This window comes from Culex pipiens, chromosome 3 (genome assembly GCF_016801865.2).
Source record: "Culex pipiens pallens isolate TS chromosome 3, TS_CPP_V2, whole genome shotgun sequence".
Lineage (NCBI taxonomy): Eukaryota > Metazoa > Arthropoda > Insecta > Diptera > Culicidae > Culex > Culex pipiens.
In genome coordinates, this window is record NC_068939.1 from 96109482 (window position 1) to 96129750 (window position 20269).

General features: G+C 37.3%; 1 protein-coding gene across 1 annotated transcript in view; it reads right to left on the reverse strand.

Annotated features, from left to right (window-relative positions):
* Positions 1-426: 426 nt before the first annotated feature.
* Positions 427-20269, reverse strand: part of LOC120417471 (aldehyde dehydrogenase, dimeric NADP-preferring-like) — a 305803-nt gene continuing 285960 nt past the window's right edge. The window contains exon 11 of the transcript XR_008212332.1: positions 427-442. The gene's annotated coding sequence lies outside the window, so the exon portion shown is untranslated. The remainder of the gene's footprint in view (positions 443-20269) is intronic.

The window sequence follows — 20269 nt, forward strand, 5'->3', positions numbered from 1 at the left end:
GCCAAGTTATGATTTTTTGAAAAACTGGTGATTTTTGGAAAAAATTGAAATTTCATACATAAAATTTTTTTGACCTCATTTTTTTATGCAAAATTGAATTTGCAATCGAAAATTACTTTACAGATTTTTCGATAAAGGGCCCCGTTTTCAAGATATAGCCACCAAAAGTTTGATTTCAGCGAAATATTTGCATTTTTTCAATTTTTAAAAATAGTGACCATGAGTGACCATTTCTAAAAATATTTTTTTTTGAAAAGTTCAGAAAATTTGCTATAAAATTGTCTAAGAGACATTGAAGATTGGACCTCTGGTTGCTGAGATACAGCGGCTTAAAGAAAAAGAAACACGAAAATTGAAGTTTTCTAAGTCTCACCCAAACAGCCCACCATTTTCCAATGACGATATCTCAGCAATTAATGGTCCGATTTTCAATGTTAATACATGAAATATTCGTGAAATTTTCCGATCTTTTCGAAAAAAATATTTTTAAAAAAATTAAATCAATACTAACATTTTTAATGGGCATAATATTCAATGTTTGGCCCTTTTAAAATGTTAGTCTTGATTTATTTTTTTTCAAAATAGAGCAATTCCAGCTCAAATCAGGAATTTTTCTGGTACTTTTGTACCCGACCCTCTCCGATTTCAATGAAACTTTTTAGACATGTTATCCTAGGCCTATATAAGCCATTTTTGTGTATATGGAGCCAATAGTACTCGAAAATAACATTTGAGAAGGGCGTAAGGTATTTAAATATTTTTGTATTTTGCAATTTAAAAATTACTGTATCTCGAAGCCATTGCGTCGTATCAAAAAGTGGTCAAAGACAAACTTGTAGGAAATTGGACGGGCTTTCTGAAAAAAATACACTGAAACAAAAATACACGCCAGTTCTATGAGATTTTTTGATTTTTAAGTTTAAAACTTAAATTTAAAGGTGTTGTCACGATTTTTTTTCGTTCAAAATTTTTGAGGAAATAGCCTAAGATGTTACCAAAAGACTGATGAAAAATGCAGGATGGTATGTCTCTCTTAAAAAAAAAACAAAAATCATTTACTAAAACTGTTTTTTTGAAAAGTGGTCTAAACGTCAAAATTTTAAAAAACCCATAGTGGGAATCGATTCCCCAGACAATTTTACATAAAAGTCTCCATATTGACCATTGTCCTATGTCCAATCCTTGGGAAGATACAGCGGTTTTAAAAATAAAAATGATGAAAAAATGGGTTTTTTGGTGGTTTTTGGCAATTTCTATATGACAGACTTGGTTTTTCAGTATTTTTACCGGAAAGCTCGTCCAATTTCCCATAAGTTTGCCTTTGATAGCTTTTTGATTTGACTCGTTTTGATATTTACGTAAGCTAATTTACTATCCAGGTTTCTACCACACTGAAAAAAATATTCTCTTTTCAGTTATTAACAATGTAATTAAGCTTATAACTGTAAGCCCTTACATCCAATTGAAATGCTGTCAAAGGCAAACTTATGGGAAATTGGACGAGCTTTCCGGTAAAAATATTTACGAGACTGAAAAACCAAAACTGTCATATAGAAATTGCCAAAAACCACCAAAAAACCCATTTTTTCATCATTTTTATTTTTAAAACCGCTGTATCTTCCCAAGGATTGGACATAGGACAATGGTCAATATGGAGACTTTTATGTAAAATTGTCTGGGGAATCGATTCCCACTATGGGTTTTTTAAAATTTTGACGTTTAGAGCACTTTTCAAAAAAACAGTTTTAGTAAATGATTTTTGTTTTTTTTTTAAGAGAGACATACCATCCTGCATTTTTCATCAGTCTTTTGGTAACATCTTAGGCTATTTCCTCAAAAATTTTGAACGAAAAAAAATCGTGACAACACCTTTAAATTTAAGTTTTAAACTTAAAAATCAAAAAATCTCATAGAACTGGCGTGTATTTTTGTTTCAGTGTATTTTTTTCAGATAGCCCGTCCAATTTCCTACAAGTTTGTCTTTGACCACTTTTTGATACGACGCAATGGCTTCGAGATACAGTAATTTTTAAATTGCAAAATACAAAAATATTTAAATACCTTACGCCCTTCTCAAATGTTATTTTCGAGTACTATTGGCTCCATATACACAAAAATGGCTTATATAGGCCTAGGATAACATGTTTAAAAAGTTTCATTGAAATCGGAGAGGGTCGGGTACAAAAGTACCAGAAAAATTCCTGATTTGAGCTGGAATTGCTCAATATTTTTTTTTCGAAAAGATCGGAAAATTTCACGAATTTTTCAAGTATTAACATTGAAAATCGGACCATTAATTGCTGAGATATCGTCATTAGAAAATGGTGGGCTGTTTGGGTGAGACTTAGAAAACTTCAATTTTCGTGTTTCTTTTTCTTTAAGCCGCTGTATTTCAACAACCAGAGGTCCAATCTTAAATGTCTCTTAGACAATTTTATCGGCCCTTTATCGAAAAATCTGTAAAGTAATTTTCGATTGCAAATTCAATTTTGCATAAAAAATGAGGTCAAAAAAATTTTATGTATGAAATTTCGATTTTTCCAAAAATCACCAGTTTTTCAAAAAATCATAACTCGGCGGCAGATTTTTTGACCATGTTTCTCTATAGCTCAAAAGTTGCGGATTTTTATCCCCTAAAACATATCAAAAAATCTCGAAAATCAAAAAATACTTATTTTGGGAATTTGAGTTTTTGTGAAAAAAAGTGAATAAAAAAATCGGGAAATTTTTTTCCGTGTACCTATTTTTTTCTAAATAGTCCTTAACAATACCTACAACTTTGCCGAAGACACCAAATTGATCAAAAAATTCCTTCAAAAGTTACAGATTTTCGAATATTTACGTACCATTTTTGTATGAACAGCTGCCAAATTTGTATGGAAATTTATATGGACAAACTAATGATGCAAAATGGCTTATTTGGTCATAGGGAAGGCCCCCACAAAGTTTGAGCCAAATCAAAAAATACAAAAAATAAAAATGGTCGAAATCGGCCGGTTTTGTAGAGAATTGCTCCTGTATCTTTTGAAGAAATTTTTTGATCGATTTGGTGTCTTCGGCTAAGTTGTAGGTATGGATATGGACTAAACTGCAAATAATGATACACGTGTGATTTTTAATTTAACTTTTTGTCACTTGAACTTACTTTGCAAAAAAAAAACACTATTTTTAATTTTATCTGTTTTTTGATATGTTTTAGAGGACATCAAATGCCAACTTTTCAGAAATTTCCAGAATGATCAAAAAAGGTGAAATTCTACTATGAACACATGACACTTTAAGACAGGAAACATTTGATTTTATTGTTGAACGATGTAATCAAAAGACCTTCCAAAAGAGTCCAAAAGTCTGGCAACAGTTTCCCAAGTTATGGCTACTTATGTAATATTTATGTACTTTTTGAAGTCGGGTCTCATTTATTTGTATGGAAACTATGTTCGTATCAATAATATGACTCGCTCCTAACTCCGTCCAATTTGCTGATTTTCACTATATAAACATCTAATTTTGCACAACTTTTGATAGAAACTTGCTTGCTCACTTCTTATTGAGCTATTTATCACTCGATTTCAATTGAAAACGTTTTTAATGAGCTGTAATCGAATGTCAAAGTGCTGATGTGACAACATTAGAGGCACGCTGGAATTAGATGCTGTTCCCCTATGTCTCAAGTTATCAACACTAAGTCTTCATTATGTATTTGTATTTGATAAAGCCGGATCTCACTTATGTGTTGTGGATAGGTTATCAAAAGACCTTCAAACGATTTTATTGTGCCCTTATGGACTCTAAATTCTGCTACCTGGCAGAAAAGACAGGTTCTACACTTCTTGGATTGGAATTTTTAGCAAAACATGAAATCCAAATAAAATAAGTGCAAATGCAAGTTCTCCTCAAGATTTGATGGACCTAAGACATTGCCTAGAAACAATGTTGCCATAATTTGTCGTAGTAAACTTGAACAACCGTTCCATACTCCAGCTGCACCAAAACAATCCCACTTTTAGGTTTAAAGACTGTCTTTCACACAGTCTGCGCAAATGCACACCGGGTGGCAACATAATTTACCATCGCCGTCGCCATACACGAAACTGGATTAACGCCTCCAAACTATCGCACGTGTGCAAGTCCACGTGCAGCAGCTCACCAACCGTGGCGCGGCACGAGACGCGACAAACATTTACGATGGCCACCAAGTTTGTGTCCCCTCCCGACTCCACGTGGTTGTTGTGAAGTGTCGTCCAAACCCCGTTCACTTCGTGCGCTTTTTGTACGCGGCAAGAGCGTACACGTGGTTGTTTTGCCCCAAAAGCAGAAAAGTTATTTCAACTGCTTTAGCGTACGAACGTTACGACGGACCAAGTTGTTGTGCCTTTTGTGCCTTGCCGACGAGCGTCGGCTCTGTCCTCTGTTGGTCCTAGAACAGATAACCCGGATAAAAAATTACCATTTGATTACCATATTGGATCATACAATGACACTTTGAGAAATGGTAACTATTTGTGAAATCGTTTTTTCAATTTCCCAAAATTAAAATTTAACTATATTAAACTATTTGTGAACTGTTTGATTTAAGGTTACTTTTTGCCAAATAGTACTTAAACCATTTATTTACCATACAACAAACAGTTTTTTGACGAAAATAGTACTGAGTTTTTTAAGGTTACCATTGCTAACCACCCTTATGCCAGATGGTTAAACCATTTGTAAGATAGTAAAAATTCATGCCAACCATATAAATACCATTTTTAAAATAGTAGTCAAACATTTTTGGAAATGGTAGTAACAATATAGTTTAAAGTTCAATTACCATATGAAAAAAAGTTTTTATATGGTACTTTTTTATGCGGGAAGTTATTCCTGGTAGGAGAAATTACCAAGTGATTACGGAGCACTGTTTGTTAATTATTCCGGCATTAGTAAGTTTTGAGGGTACTTGGGAGAAATTAGTGTCGGAATAAATCGATGTAGACGTGGCGAGGGAGCAGTAATTTGTTAGAGTTGTCGCGATGAGTTGGTTTCCAATTTTGGATTTTGTAGTTTTAGTTTGTCTTCCTGACTGAGTAAGAGCTTCAATCCTGAAAATCGCAATGATATTTGAATGAATCGCAAAAATGGCAAAGCGCTTAAAAATTGCCATAATAAGTACCTTTTCTCATTCAAAATCGTACAACTCTACTAAACACTCTACCCTAATGGATTTCTCCATCTTTAGACAGCCCTTTTCTTACAAAGCCAAATCCCGCAATTCAATTGAACCATCCCGGTGTCACCTTCGAAGACAACCCCGCAGATTACCGTCGTCGTCGTCGTCGCCCTCTTGCAAATTAGCGAATCTATTAGCAGCAGACGGTTTCCACGCGAAATCGACCAAAAAAATATGATTTTGAACCGGACCATTCCCGATCTTAATAAAACTTGCTGGATCGTTTATCCTACTCAAATCAACAACTCCTGTGCATTCAGTTTGGTAATTCACAATGGCATTTGAATTTTATGAACTTTTTTAGTTTAAAATTATTTGTAATTACGTTTAAATTGAATTAATCATATCGTTTGAAGGAGATGTTCAAAAAAATCGATCGAAAGTGTGTTTTAACGGAAATCGTGCGCTCTTTTCAATGAAAATATTTCCAAAAGCCTAAACTTTCATTTTCGATCAAAAAACGGCCAAAAACCAAACTTTTTTCGAAAATCAGGGTGAATACACCCTTTGATTCAATTTTTGCCATTACCATTCGAAAGAGCGGACAATTTCCTACTTTTCTTCCATAGACACCAAGTTGGAGCGATAGCGTTTTCGAGTAGTTTTAAAATAAAAACCTTTTTTCATTTTTTTTTTTATTTTTTTCCAAAAAGCTAAATTACATGTTTTATGGCAAATTTTATAACAGATCCCATTTTCAAACATGAAACAAAGATCTGCTTCCGTGTTTTGAGTTTTATCTTGAAGTACCGGTTTCAAATACATATAAAAGGAACGAAATTATTACTAAAGATAACCAAACAAGGTGCACTTAAAATAACATTTCCTGAACCACTTTTGTTATGGAAAAATGTTTATCTCACTCGTCAGTGTTGTTACCTGCAAAATAGTTTAATTTTTCCTAATTTTTCGGGTTATTAGGGTGGTTCCTGTCGCGTCAGGGCGGTTCAAAGATGACAATTTTGAGTATTTTTTAAATAACCATTGTCAAACGCCGTTTCAACAGAACTCATGCGTATTTTTCCTTGAAAACCTTCCTTTTACAAACCAGATAACTATAGTTGGTTGAAACAATGTCAAGTAAGTCAAGTTTTTTGAAATATGTGTTTTTTTTTTTTGCAAAATCGCCATAATTCCCATTTTATGGCCCACCCTGACGCGGCAGGAACCACCCAAATGACCTAACAAAAATTATGTATAAAACTATTTTGGGTAGAGAATTCCGAAAATTTGAAGCCGATCCGAGCACTTTAGAGTTAGGCCAAGCTGTTTGCGTAGGAAATTGTTGTATTGGAACACCGTAAATACAACATTTTTATTCCTTAGTCCTTAGCAGAATATTGTAAGATGTTCAATAATTTGTCAACGTGTTTTTTTCTACAATTAAAATAAGATTAAATCCTACCCAGAATTTTTGATTTGTCAAAAACCACCCTAATGACCCATAAAATAGGAAAAAAAAACTATTGGGAATTATGGCAATTTTGCAAAAAAAAACAACACATATTTCAAAAACCTTGACTTACTTGACATTTTTTCAGCCAACTATAGTTATCCGGTTTGTAAAAGAAAGGTTTTCAAGGAAAAATACGCATGAGTTTTGTTGAAACGGCGTTTGACAATGATTATTAAAAAAATACTCAAAATGGTCATCTTTGAACCGCCCTGACGCGACAGGAACCACCATAATAACCCGAAAAATTAGGAAAAATTAAACTATTTTGCAGGTATTAACAACACCGACGAGTGAGATAAACATTTTTCCATAACAAAAGTGGTTCAGGAAATGTTATTTTAAGTGCACCTTGTTTGGTTATCTTTAGTAATAATTTCGTTCCTTTTATATGTATTTGAAACCGGTACTTCAAGATAAAACTCAAAAACACGGAAGCAGATCTTTGTTTCATGTTTAAAAATTAGATCTGTTATAAAATTTGCCATAAAACATGTAATTTAGCTTTTTGGAAAAAAAATAAAAAAAAACTAAAAAAGGGTTTTTTTTTAAACTACTCGAAAACGCTATCGCTCCAACTTGGTGTCTATGGAAGAAAAGTAGGAAATTGTCCGCTCTTTCGAACGGTAATGGCAAAAATTGCATCAAAGGGTGTATTCAGTCTGATTTTCGAAAAAAGTTCGATTTTTGGCCGTTTTTTGATCAAAAATGAAAGTTTAGGCTATTGGAAATAGCCTCATTGAAAAGAGCGCACGATTTCCGTTAAAACACACTTTCGATCGATTTTTTTGAACATCTCCTTCGAACGATATGATTAATTCAATTTAAACGTAATTACAAAAAAATTAAAACCAAAAAAGTTCCTAAAATTCAAATGCCATTGTGAATTACCAAACTGAATGCACAGGAGTTGTTGATTTGAGTAGTATTAACGATCCAGCAAGTTTTATGAAGATCGGGAATGGTCCGGATTTTGAGTGGTCGATTTCGCGTGGAAACCGTCAGCAGTCATCAGCATTCATAATGGGCCGTTGTCAACGGATTTCGCTCACGTGCACCGGCCCCGAGCAGCGGAGGGATTTCGGATTCCGGCTCTGTGAACAGGTGCTGCTAACACATTCATTCGGGGCACAAATCCATGTTCTACCAGCGTGCTTCGTCGTTCATCGTCGCAGGAATCGGCTGGCAATTTAATTTAATTTTTAATACCAAAGTGTCATCGAGTTTGCGATGTAGGCTCTGGGGAGAGATCGACCTGCAACGCACGCAAAACCTGAAATCCTGGCCTGTATTGAGCTTGGTCTGATGGTACAAAGCTTCGAACCGGTATCTGTTGTCTATAGTGTGGAGCATCGAAATATTCGAATGGGTGCCGTAATTCCCCGACAGATTTTACGACATCCTATGAGGAGTATTCAGATTCAATTAACATAATTGCAATTAATTAAATAGGCTTTCTATCTCTTCCACTGTTGTGTCGCGTGTGTGAGAGTTCCACAAGATTTCCATTTCCGGCGAGGAAGTTCGGAGCATCGTCAGCTATACCTGCAACCCATTAAGAGGGAGTCATCTTGGCTTAGCATATACTTGCGTTAGAATTGGGGATTATATCGATTCACTGGGTCTTTTCGTAAGAATTTGTGCTGCAGTAGGTGTTTTCAGTGCCAGTGCACGGTGGTTTAGATTGCAAAATTAAGTGAAAATGGATTATCCGAAAAAAAGACAAAGTTTTGGAGCTTCAGAAAAGTTGTTGCAAATGGGGGCAACACTCCTAAAAAAGTAGACCGCAGTCCAGACAAATCGAAATTATAAGATTTTTGCATAATCGATTTGAACTTTACTTAGCAATTTTCTCATTGACATTGTCATCATTTGCAAGCCAAATGAGCGCTTCCCTACCACCAACTAGAAGCTCAAGTTCCTAGAAAGCATAAAATTGGCCACCAAAAAAACACATCCCTAACACGGACGTGAACTTCATGTTACTTGAATCAACCCATCGTTGAATTTCTACAACCTTTTGATTAACTACACTTAACATCAGTTTATATGGTTACTTTAGTTGCTCTTAAAAACTACACGGAAAAAACGCCGAAGGGAAATGTTTAGCCGGATACACGATGTGGTTCACAGAAATTTGGCCAAGGCCAGCGACGAGTCACGAAACCGAACCTTAGAACTCGGCAGTTCGCGAAAGCATTTTCCGAGGACCAGTTTGTCTACAGACGCAACATGAAACAGTCTAGTGCAGCTGACAACTAAAACGCAAAATACGGTTCACAATATTTACCATGCAAAATTAAGAAAAAGATTGGAACTTCTTCATATGAGCTGGAAGATCTCGATGGGAAAAATCTTGGGGTCTGGCCAGCGGTCCACCTCTTTGTAGTTATGTTCTGTTTCATCGGTTTGAAATATTTGGATTTTATCAGATTTTTGTTTTTACTGAAAATTTTAAACCAATCAGGGTAGCTTTCATCATCAGATTCTGAAATATCGTTCAGTATGTGTGCAATGTTTGTATTTTGCATTGCAATTTTCTTATTTTTCTTCTTATCTTCAATCGCCTTGCGACAACAAACACACTTTTCTTTGTGGGTTTTCATGGTTGTTAGATTATAAATCCAGTTATCTTCCTTTTTTTGAAAAGGATAAACCTTTTTTTTGCAATACATGCAATCTCCAAGCCTGTAGATGTTACTTAAACTTTTAACAGGTTGGAAGCAAAATCCCTTCTCGAATTTAGCATCGTGCAGAAAGTCAAAGTACCACTGAGGAAAATCTTCTGGATTTATGTATTTTCCTTCTTCGTCCTCGAATTCTAGAAACCAATTCGGCCACATCTTTTGGTCTTCGTATTCTTCGAGCGCTTTTTCGTTCATGTCATTTTCTTCGTTCTCCGCACCTTGCTCGTCAGGACTTTCGGCCGGTGTAACAGACACTCCCTGAACTTGTTCAACTCCCGATCCAACTACATTTACTATTCTGTACTGTTGAACATTTTGATCATCGTCAAGAAGCATAACGTATTCTTGTCCTGCTTCGATAGTTTGCTCATTTGATGGAAAATACATTACAATATTTGATTGATCATCTCCAATTCCAAGCTGTTCAGCGTTTGCAGGGGCATCTTCATTCATCATTTCTCCTTCCTGAATGTTGATTTCTTGCTGATTGTTATCCATCTTCGAGTTGATTATATATATTTACACTTTTTCACTTAGTTTTTAATTATATTTACAAATCTTCACCTTATTATTAATTATATTTACAATTTTACAACTATATTAAAAACTAAATTAATTTTAACGAATAGAGATGTTTGACAGTTGCTTTGGAGAATTTGAACGGTTCGCGTCGCGGTAAACAAGCCGGATTTTCGTTGCCGTTTCCGTCTCTGTTTCCTTATCGCCAAATCAAATCTTCGATCGATTATCCGAAGTGAAATTTTTCCAAGGCCAATCCAGAAACTCGCCAGTGGGGCCCAGTTTCCCACTTTGGGAAACACTGCTATAGACTGTATTTATGTACATTTTGTCCCAGTCTCCCACTCTATCGCAATATAAGCAGCCACACTTCGCATGCGCGAGTCATTTCGGAACGAGCACTCGAGCCAGGCAGCAGCAGCGAGGAGCAGTAAGGAAGAAATTCAAGAACCGTTGAACCAACACAAGCAACAGCCAGAGGAGAACCAGATGGCGTTAAAATCGTCGTACGGATGTGGAGGGAAGATCTCAACCAGTGTTGCGTTCCTCACGCGCTCACGCGCTCGTGAGCGCTCATTTTTCGCTCATTCGTGAGGAGGAGCGCTGCGCGAGCTAGCTCACGTTTGCCCGCGCTCACGTTTGCTCCGATTTTTTCAGCTCGCGTTTGCCCCACGCTCGCGCTCGCGCTCATTTTTCGCTCACGGAGCGCTCACTTTGGAAATATCGCGAATCGTTTTACGTTTTTGAGAAAGTTTTTGATTTTCAATCCTACACAGAAAAAAATATGTGAATTTACTCGAAACGGAAAAAATGAATCACACGTAAACTCAGTTGATGTAAACTTGAGATTCGACGTAAACGGTTGAATCAAACGTAAAATCATGTTTTTACGTATAATTTGTCGCAAATTTACATCAAATTGCATTTAAATTTAAATGTTTAATGACGTGCAAAAGTGTTACATCATAAATGATGTAACATTCGAAAATATTTTTTTGTGTGTAGTTAGATCTTTTGCTTAAGACGCAGCATGTCAGTGGAAATATGACTTAGGAGCATTTTTTTATATTTTAATTGGAATAGCTTATTTTCATTAACAATGTTTGTGAATAATAAATTGGATTCGCAAGGGTCAAACCATATTGGAAACCTACAGTCAGAGTTGAAAATATAAATCAATATTTTCGAATTAATCGGCCTTACCATAATAATAGTTAAGGTAAGCAGAGACAATTGCTGGGGGAAGGGTATGAGCGCGTAAACAAAAAGGACTGAAAACTTGAAAAACAATTAATTAATTCAAGAAGATTTATGCTGCGGAAGTTCGATTCAATGTTGTGTGCTTGGTTGATTTAAAAATAACATTAAACTGTTTTATGTACCTTAACAGTTTGTTGACTACCTTTCCAGCGTGCGGGTCAGAATGAGCAAACATTAAAAAGAGACAAGCCGTTTAATAAATCGTTCAGTGCTTGGAAAACTAAAGTTAATCTATCTCTTTCTCATTCTAGAAAATAGGGTAAAATTGTTGACACAGTTCTCTTTTTACAAAAAAGACTTCAAATTGCTAGTGTTTGAAATAACCAATTTGAATGAAATAATATAAATTGTCATTGTTTTGTTTTACCACATAAAGGGTGGCTCCTCTTCCCCCAAGTAAATTATATTTAATACTTCTCTGAAAATATTCAATTACAGATTCAATAAATGATTTTTGAATATGGACATTCTCTAAAATGTTCCGAATATGAGGGATGATTATAACATTTCTAAAGCTTACTGCTGATTTTTTTTTAAAGGTCCAATAAACAAATTTTATTTTTTTTTTTGCTTTTTTGTGTTTTTAAAACCGCCTTGAATCAAAACGTCGGATTCTAAAAACATAAAATAAACATAATTTGTCAATTAATTCATGTGTTTGTATATATCAGTGAATCTCTTCACGTCAATGAATTTGTACATTAAGAATGAATTAGCTCTTTGTTAGCTAACTCAAGAGTGAATCATTCTGCCCCTTGCCTAATTCTGAATTTAAAATAGAACGTATATTTCGGTTCGCCGACTAAATCCATTTTATTGCATACTTTTGTTTGTTTGACCACCTTTCTTGTTTGTTTTTGCTGCCTGTGCTGAGATAGTTCTAGAAACTTCGTTTCAAACAGGCAGATGCTTCAACAGGGAAAAATTACTACCTACTTTCGCTCACCAGCTCACGTGAGCGCAAAACGCTCCGGTGAGCGTGAGCGAGCACGAGCTACCTGATAAAAACTCACGCTCCAGCTGGAGCGAGCAAGCCTTCCGTGAGCGCTCGCTCATTCGCAACCCTGATCTCAACACACAATATTGTGCACAACTGTGGAGCAAGCAGTTCAGAGGAGGTTGAAGGTAACCGGTCTTGGCAAAGTTCTTTTTGGGGACATACGCCGTCATCCTACAGCTAAGGCCCGCGATGGTCAGAGCAATGACGCGCATTCTGTTATATTATATCTGCGTCGGCCCACTACTTCGCCTCTTTTTCGCAACCAACACTGGTCGCGTTCCTTGGGTGATTTTCACCTCAAATTAGGTTCTTGATATTTCCGTCCGTGTTTGGGAAGCGCTCTTTTTGGTTGGAAACTCCGTCGTTAGTCACTTCGACGTAAGACTCTGGGGATTCTAATGTATCTCTTGTAGGGGAACTAACGGGTGTTCAACAAACAAATGAGATTTTTATCAGTCACATATAAGTAATAGAAAAGTTTTTTTTTACGAATCCAGTAGATAGTATGTTCTTCAAGAAAACGTCATGGATTATTATTTAAAAGGTCCTGATCAACCGTAAGACGCAATTTAGTCGCGATGTTTTCAAAAGAGCGCTTAACGGCTCTGAAGTCCACTTCCAGGATCATCGTGGTCAACTGATTCGTATCCTTGGCCCGCAAATTATTCTTGAACACTTAAGGGCATTCAGGGAGCCGGAAAATCCTCAATTGGACGGCACTATAGCCAGGTGGTCGAGTTCCTTACTTTAGGAACGTACGGGATATTTTCTGCTCAAGATGATCCAGCGTTTTGCTGGCTTAACGGGAAGACGCCTTGTCCGGCCAGAAGACGTACTTCCCATGGAAATCCCATTTTCATGAACGCTTGTTCACGACTTTGGGAACTCTTTTTTTCTCCGTGTAGAGACAAAGTTTCACGCAAATCAAAGAGTTGGCGGAGACTGGCCCAGATAGGTTTTTGAATGTTGGTGGTTATAATTCCATACCATTCCGTCTGATTTAATTTGAACTCTTCATTTTGTGGGAAAATCCAAAACCTATCGAAATCATCCCGGTTTACGGTACTCAAAGTTAAAGACGTTTTTGAGAAAATAGATCTGTGAAACATGTGGCAGACTACTAGATGGCTCAACGGACCACCGAAATGATTCGGGACCTATTTTGAAGGATATTAGCCTCATTCCGATGTGGCCAATGCCCTCAATGAAGGTTCTATCGGTTGGACAATCACGAGACCATACGAGTATCAAACATGGCAAGAAAATGACCATTTTGAAAGTACCCAAGTAACATTTTTAAACCAACTAGCCACCACCAAGTTTTATTAAGGGTTTATTGTAGCATCTTGATTGCCTAATAGTTTTATTTGGGCATTCACCGCAACCAACAAGCAAGAGCTAATTAATAGGTTCTAACAGGGTTTTATGCCTCGGACATAAAACCGGGTTTAAATAAAAGCCGAATGGCTTTCAATAAGGTTTTATGAAAGTTTTAACAGAGGCTTGAAAACCAGATGGCAATTCCATGCCAAACGGTTTTATCGCATGCTTTGTTAAAACCTAGGGTGTTGTAGCTGTCAAGTGCCATTAGGCATGTAAAAAGCTCACTTAAAACCATAAGCTCCTTAAAGTGCATTTATCGCGGCCAAATAGCAGTGCATAAATATGGCGCTAGACGCGTGCTCTGATTGAATATGATTGACCGCCATCTTGGTTGAAAAAATTGAAAACTGAAAAATTTGACTTAAATTTGATGAAAACACACATTTATGCTGAATTTCTGGTATGATTTATACAGCGATAGATGTTAAAAAATCTTTTAAACATTTTTTTCAAAGAATTGCAATAAAATATTTTTTAACATTAAACACTATGATTAAAAAATATTGATTTTTGATGAAGCGAGTTGAATTTTTTGGCTCTATCTCCCCTACATTTATCAATAAAATTTCAACCACAGCTGAATTTGAGCCATTAATTGTGAGAAATAAGCTTTCAAATTATTTGGATAAGCTCTAATATCTATTATTTATCATCGCCATTTTTGACAACCATCTCCATAATTTCATTTGGCAAGACGAAGACATATTTTTGCCAAAATAAAACCTATTTGACATAAGACGTTTGAAGACGTATGAAATGTCATTTTTCCATAACTCCTGACTAGGTTTTAACAAAGGTTTTATCAAGGCTTTGAGGATGTTGTTAGGATTCAGTTGTAAAGCCTTGAACTCCTATGTAGGTTTTATAAATAGGCCGTAACAACCTTTTGCGGAGGTCCTTTTGGGGTTTTAAGTGGGGTTTATCAAGGTTCTGGGGAGTTTGTTACGACTAAGGGGTTTTAATTTTGGTTTTGGCTGATAGGTTTTATAGCGGTTGTGGCAGCTTTGATAAAGCTTAAAATGTTACTTGGGTAGAGTCCACAACCTGGAGTGCCTGTGCTTTCAAACAAGGTTCCGCCGGGAGGACGTTTACATAATTATACGAGTTTTGGCGATATCGGTATCAAATATCAATGTTATCGAAATTAGCCAAGACATTTCAACACAGATGCCCACAAATCCGCAATCTCAAATAAAATGATAAACAATTAATAGATTAGTTAGTATCTGGGTGCTAAATAGTGATTCGCAAAACGGCCTAAATTTTGAACTGTCAAAATGGAACAAATTTACTGTTCGCCAAAAGTAGAGAGTATTGTTATCGATCATTAACAATATTTTTTTTTACAAGATTGAAAACTGTGTGGCTTTTGAGAACCTGGAGTAGAAAACAAAAAATCTAATGAAATTTGAAGGCGAGAACTTTTTATAATTATCAATGGATATTGTTTATGGAGTCGATCCAGAAGCTGTATATAATGTTTATAAAACAGCTCATTTACCAGAAAAAAAAGTCATGCTTGTGCTTGAACAGTCTCGTATTTTGTACACGGAGAAAAAAGAGCTCCCAAAATCGTGAACACCCGTTCATTAAGTTGGGAACCACGAACAAAGTGTTCAAATGCCATGGTACGATTTTCAAAAACGTACCATGGAATTTGAACACATTGTTCGTGGTTCCCAATTTCATGAAAGGGTGTTCACGATTTTGGGAACTCTTTTTTCTCCGTGTAGATGTAAACAAAGTGGGATCATTAAAAAGTCATGTTACGCATTTTCTCTAATCATTAACCAGATAAGTATATTTTTTAAAGCTTGGAGCAATGTTTTTTCCCTTTCCCCTTTAAATCCAGAGTTAATCTTCAAAAAATATTTGCAGCGGCCTATGAACTCACACAATTCTACCATCCCTGCTAAGCCATCAGCCAAATCTCAACCGCATACAATGGAAACCCCATTTCCATTGCCCTCCTCGGAAGACATTCAAACGTGCTGTTGACCAAATTCACACATGCAGAGCGACTGTGACTGACACAAGGTGCAACATCGCCGGCTGGTTGGGCAGCACACCGGTCTCATCATTTATGGCAGGTCGTGCATGATGAGCGGACTTCGAACCAAGAACATTTCCTGCAACTTGTTAGCCAAATCAGCCACCATGGTCGTTCCATTTGGTGGTGAATGGTGCTGATGTTTGCACACTTCACGCACTGCTGACTGGCGGTAGTTGTCTTATTGGGTGTCCTTCCGTTGTTCAATACCACTGTGTAGGCACGTGGTTAGTCGGTCGTAATGTCCTGATTCAGCCACAACAGTTCCTGGCGGAGAACAATTCGTCGTACGAAGGAGCTGCACCCATCAACCATAGGCACCAAGACAGATGGAGACAAATGCGATGGTGATTTAGTTAATTACAAATGCGATACACCAGTCGTTTAATGTTGGTTTCTCGTAATAAATCAATGATGGGAGTACTGTGGAACGGGTGAGGTGTGAGGGAGAAGAGGAACGATGTTCTGTGGTGTCGTTACATATGGGACCGGAATGCATTAGGGGTGACCACCCACATAGCCGACTAGTCATGAATATTATCGATGGTAGTAATGGCGAGTGGTCTAATGTCTGATAGATCCCTTATTTTTTTATTAGTTCAAGTTTTAATCTTACATCTAAATAAATCGCACTGCATCTTTGGTTTCCTCATAAAAATATGAAGGCTCTCCATACAACAGTGCAATGAATATATTCATGCGCCTGTATTGACGTTTCACTTTTTCTGTTCCTACCGAATATCTCGAAATTATTTCGTTGATTTTTATGATTTCCGCAAGAAAGAACACATAATTTTGCCCTGGAAGATGGAGCCTTGATTCCGTTTCTTCCGGCAAGTCTTACCTGGTTTTCCATCCACAACTGCCGTCGTTGTACGCGGCCTATAAAACATCGCCCCACTCAACTTTTCTCAAAAACTGTCGTGTAGTTGTCGGTCACGTCGTCGCGTTTTACTGTCACCGAGAAGGAAATGCCAGCTATCAGAGCCCGTTCGTCCCAATCACCTCAAACACGAGTGCCGTCCTTTTGCCGAAAAGGAGGACAATCGATGGAAAGCCTATTTCCGCGGGACAACCCTTCAACAGTGTAAACTTCAATCAACCACGTCGTCAGACCCAAAGATGTGGCATGAATATTATGAAATAGTTTTTCGCTCGTAACCGCCGCCAAAGTCACCTCGAGCGATCCAACCTCTTCTGCAACTCATAATTTACAATTTGCAGAGCAGTGCTGGGCGAGCAATAGGGATGAAATGGATGATGCACCAACCACCATCATCCACATCACCGGCTGGATTTACATTCAATCTAGGCGTGCACAATTCGTCGTCGTCGTTGCTCATGAAGCGGAAAATAGCAAAAACGCATTTTATGCTTGTCGATATTCCGTGCCAGTATCGTTTGTTATTTCTGCGATCGCTTTCCCCGAGATGCCACGTGGTCGCGATGATGGCTGTTGGAGCAGGGCAGGGGTGCCAGATCCTTGGGATCCGATTTGGTACAGTCAAACCTCTTTTTACGCGAATTTTGGTTCTCGCGTAAAAAAAAAATCGTGTAAAAATAGTTCGCGCTATTTTGAATTGCTCGCGTAAAAAGAGTTTTCAGTATTTTTATGTTTTATAAAGTATTGTATTTTTAATAATAGTAATGTAATTCCAGGTTATTCAAAATAGCTTCAGTTACCTACGCTGTATATTCTACAGCAGTTTGGGATGTTCTGGGTTATCCAAGAACTTCCGGAAGTAATGAACTGATTATCTACCTGTTCAACAAGGGTCTGTACCAGTGTATCCACCATCGTTATAATTGCAGGTAGCTTCCGTGACCTATAATGGTTACCTAGTGATCTGTTAGAATGTACCGTAAACCGGGGTGACTTTGATAGGATTTCAATTTGTTTTTGGAATATTTTCCAACAGGTAAGGTTTTTCTCAAGATTATTATTTTTAAAACATGTACTGGGGTAGGCCACACAAAGTCCATGCACTATTTTGGAAAAAAAAAGTTTTTTCAATAGGGTTTAGAAAAATAGTTACGTTAAAAATTCTTGGTTTTAATTCCGGGGTGACTTTGATAGTCATAGTTTTTCTTGTTAAAATCATATTTAAGATGTTCAAACTTTATTTGTACTTTAAATGTACCATCACTAAAGTAGCTGATATAGTTTGCAAGAAAAAAATCAATGTTTATATTAAGTTTACTAAGTTTATAAGCTTTTAAACAAAATACATATAAATTTTAGGTAAAATTGCTAAAAAGTCGGAATTTTGCCTGAAATTTGTTAAAAATAGTTTTGTTTATAAAATTATCGATTTATATTGCATTTTGAACTGAATTCGAAGCACGAATCACAAGTTTTCACATTTTACATGAAATTTGTTCAACTGAATTTGCTTTTAAATTTGGAGATTTTTTTTAATTGTGTTTCAAAAACACATATTATTTATTATTTACAAACTTATTTAACCTTCTCCTAGTGGAAAATTGTCAAAAGAATCCGAAAATGCATTCCGTTTTCCGATTAAAAATCATGTTCATTGAGAAAATCATGACACTTTGAGAAGTTTAAAATAATGACTTTCATCCGCATTTTCTTAACTATAGTTAACTAACTTTATAAACTTTTCAAAAATTTATGAAAAGTTCTTCATGAGGTACTTTGAACACTTCTCTACCACGGTCAGTATGTTTCTGAACCATTCCTTACGTATTTTAATTGTACTCTTCATTTTGCGGAAAAATCGCAAACCTTGACAGGTCACCCCGGCTATCAAAGTCACCCCGTTTTACGGTACTAGGTTATCCAAGAACTCCCGGAAGTTATGGCCTGGATATCTACCTGATCAACGGGAGTCTATAAGACTATATTATCCATCGGTATAGCTTCAGGTAGTTTCACTGGACCACGATGGACATTCCGTGGCATGTTGGATTGTTTTGGGTCATTCAGGAACTCCCAGAAGTCATGACCAGGATATCTACCTGTTCAACGGTGGTCTAAATGGGTGAATTAACCATCGTTATAGCTTCAGATAGCTTCAGTAGCCCACGATGGACACTTTGCGGCATGTTGGATTGTTTTGGGTCATCCAGGAACTCCCGGATGTCATGGCCTGGATATCTACTGGATCAACGGGGGTCTGTATGGCTATATGAACCATCGGTTTAGCTTCAGGTAGATTCCGTGCACCACGATGGACAATCTGTGGCATGTTTGATTGTTTTGGGTCATCCAGAAACTCTTGGAAGTCATGGCCTGGATATCTAACAGATCATCGGGGGTTTATATGGCTATATTATCCATCGGTATACCTGCAAGTAGCATCAGTGGACCACGGTGGACACTCTGTGGCATGGTGGATTGTTTTGGGTCATCAAGGAACTCCTGGAAGTCATGGCCTGGATATCTACCGGATCAACGGGGGTCTATATGGGTGAATTAACCATCGGTATAGCTTCAGATAGCTTCAGTGGACCATGATGGACATCCTGCGGCATGTTAGATTGTTTTGGGTCATCCAGGAACTTCCGGAAGTTATGGCCAGGATATCTGCCTGATCAACGGGGGTCTGTATGGCTATATGAACCATCGGTTTAGCTTCAGGTAGATTCCGTGGACCACGATGGACATTCTGTGGCATGTTGGATTGTTTTGGGTCATCCAGGAACTCCTGGAAGTCCTGGCCTGAATATTTTCCTGATCAACGCATAAATGTCCCATTGGAATTAGCATTCGCATTTGAGGACGAGTTCCTGGATGTCTCAACACAATCTAACATGTCGCAAATTGTCCATCGTGGTCCACTGAAGCTACCTGCAGGTATACCGATGGTTAGTATAGTCATATAGACTCCCGTTGATAAGGTAGAAATCCAGGCCATAACTTCCGGGAGTTCCTGGATGACCTCGTACATTCTAACAGATCGCAGAGAGTCCATCGTGGCTCACTGAAGCTACCTGACGGTGGTGAATACACCGGTACAAACACCCGTTGAACAGATAGATATTCTATTCGTAACTTCCGGATGTTCTTAGTTGTCCAGAACATCCCAATATGATGCAGAGTATCCGTAGGTCACCCAAGCTACTGATGGTAAAAACCCTGATTGTGGTCCCCGTTGTACAGGAAGATATGACCATAAAGGTTAAGACTTCCGACAGTTTAAAATCGGATCGCGTTATTTTGAATTTTTCGCGTAAATTGAGTTCGCGTTATTTTGAATTCTACGCGTAAAAAAACGCGTAAAAAAAATTTCGTGCAAAAGGAGGTCGCGTAAAAAAAGGTTTGACTGTACATTGGTTTTGATACTGTTCCGAGTTTTGCTCGATAGCTACTACTCAATAAATATGCTGAACTAGCTTATAACTCTAAATATTCTCGACATTTTCGGCAACACTGAACCCCGCGCATCAAACTCAGCGGTTTTTGGCCTCCGTTCCATGTCAAACGGTTAGCACGTGGGTGGATTGGACAACGTGTGCGGAAGCGCGGAAAACCCCCGCGGATGAGAACTATTGACTTTCGCCTGATTCGAACCGAGAGCAAGCAATCTACCGAGGCAATTTGAATGAATATCGATACGTATACACAGTGCGACATCTACTGGGCGAGATGCAAACCCTACGATTCTTGTCATTCTTGTGCCATTTGGTACAGTTCACATTTTTTTTGCTTTTGCTTCGTGTGTCCTCTGCCATGATCATCATCATC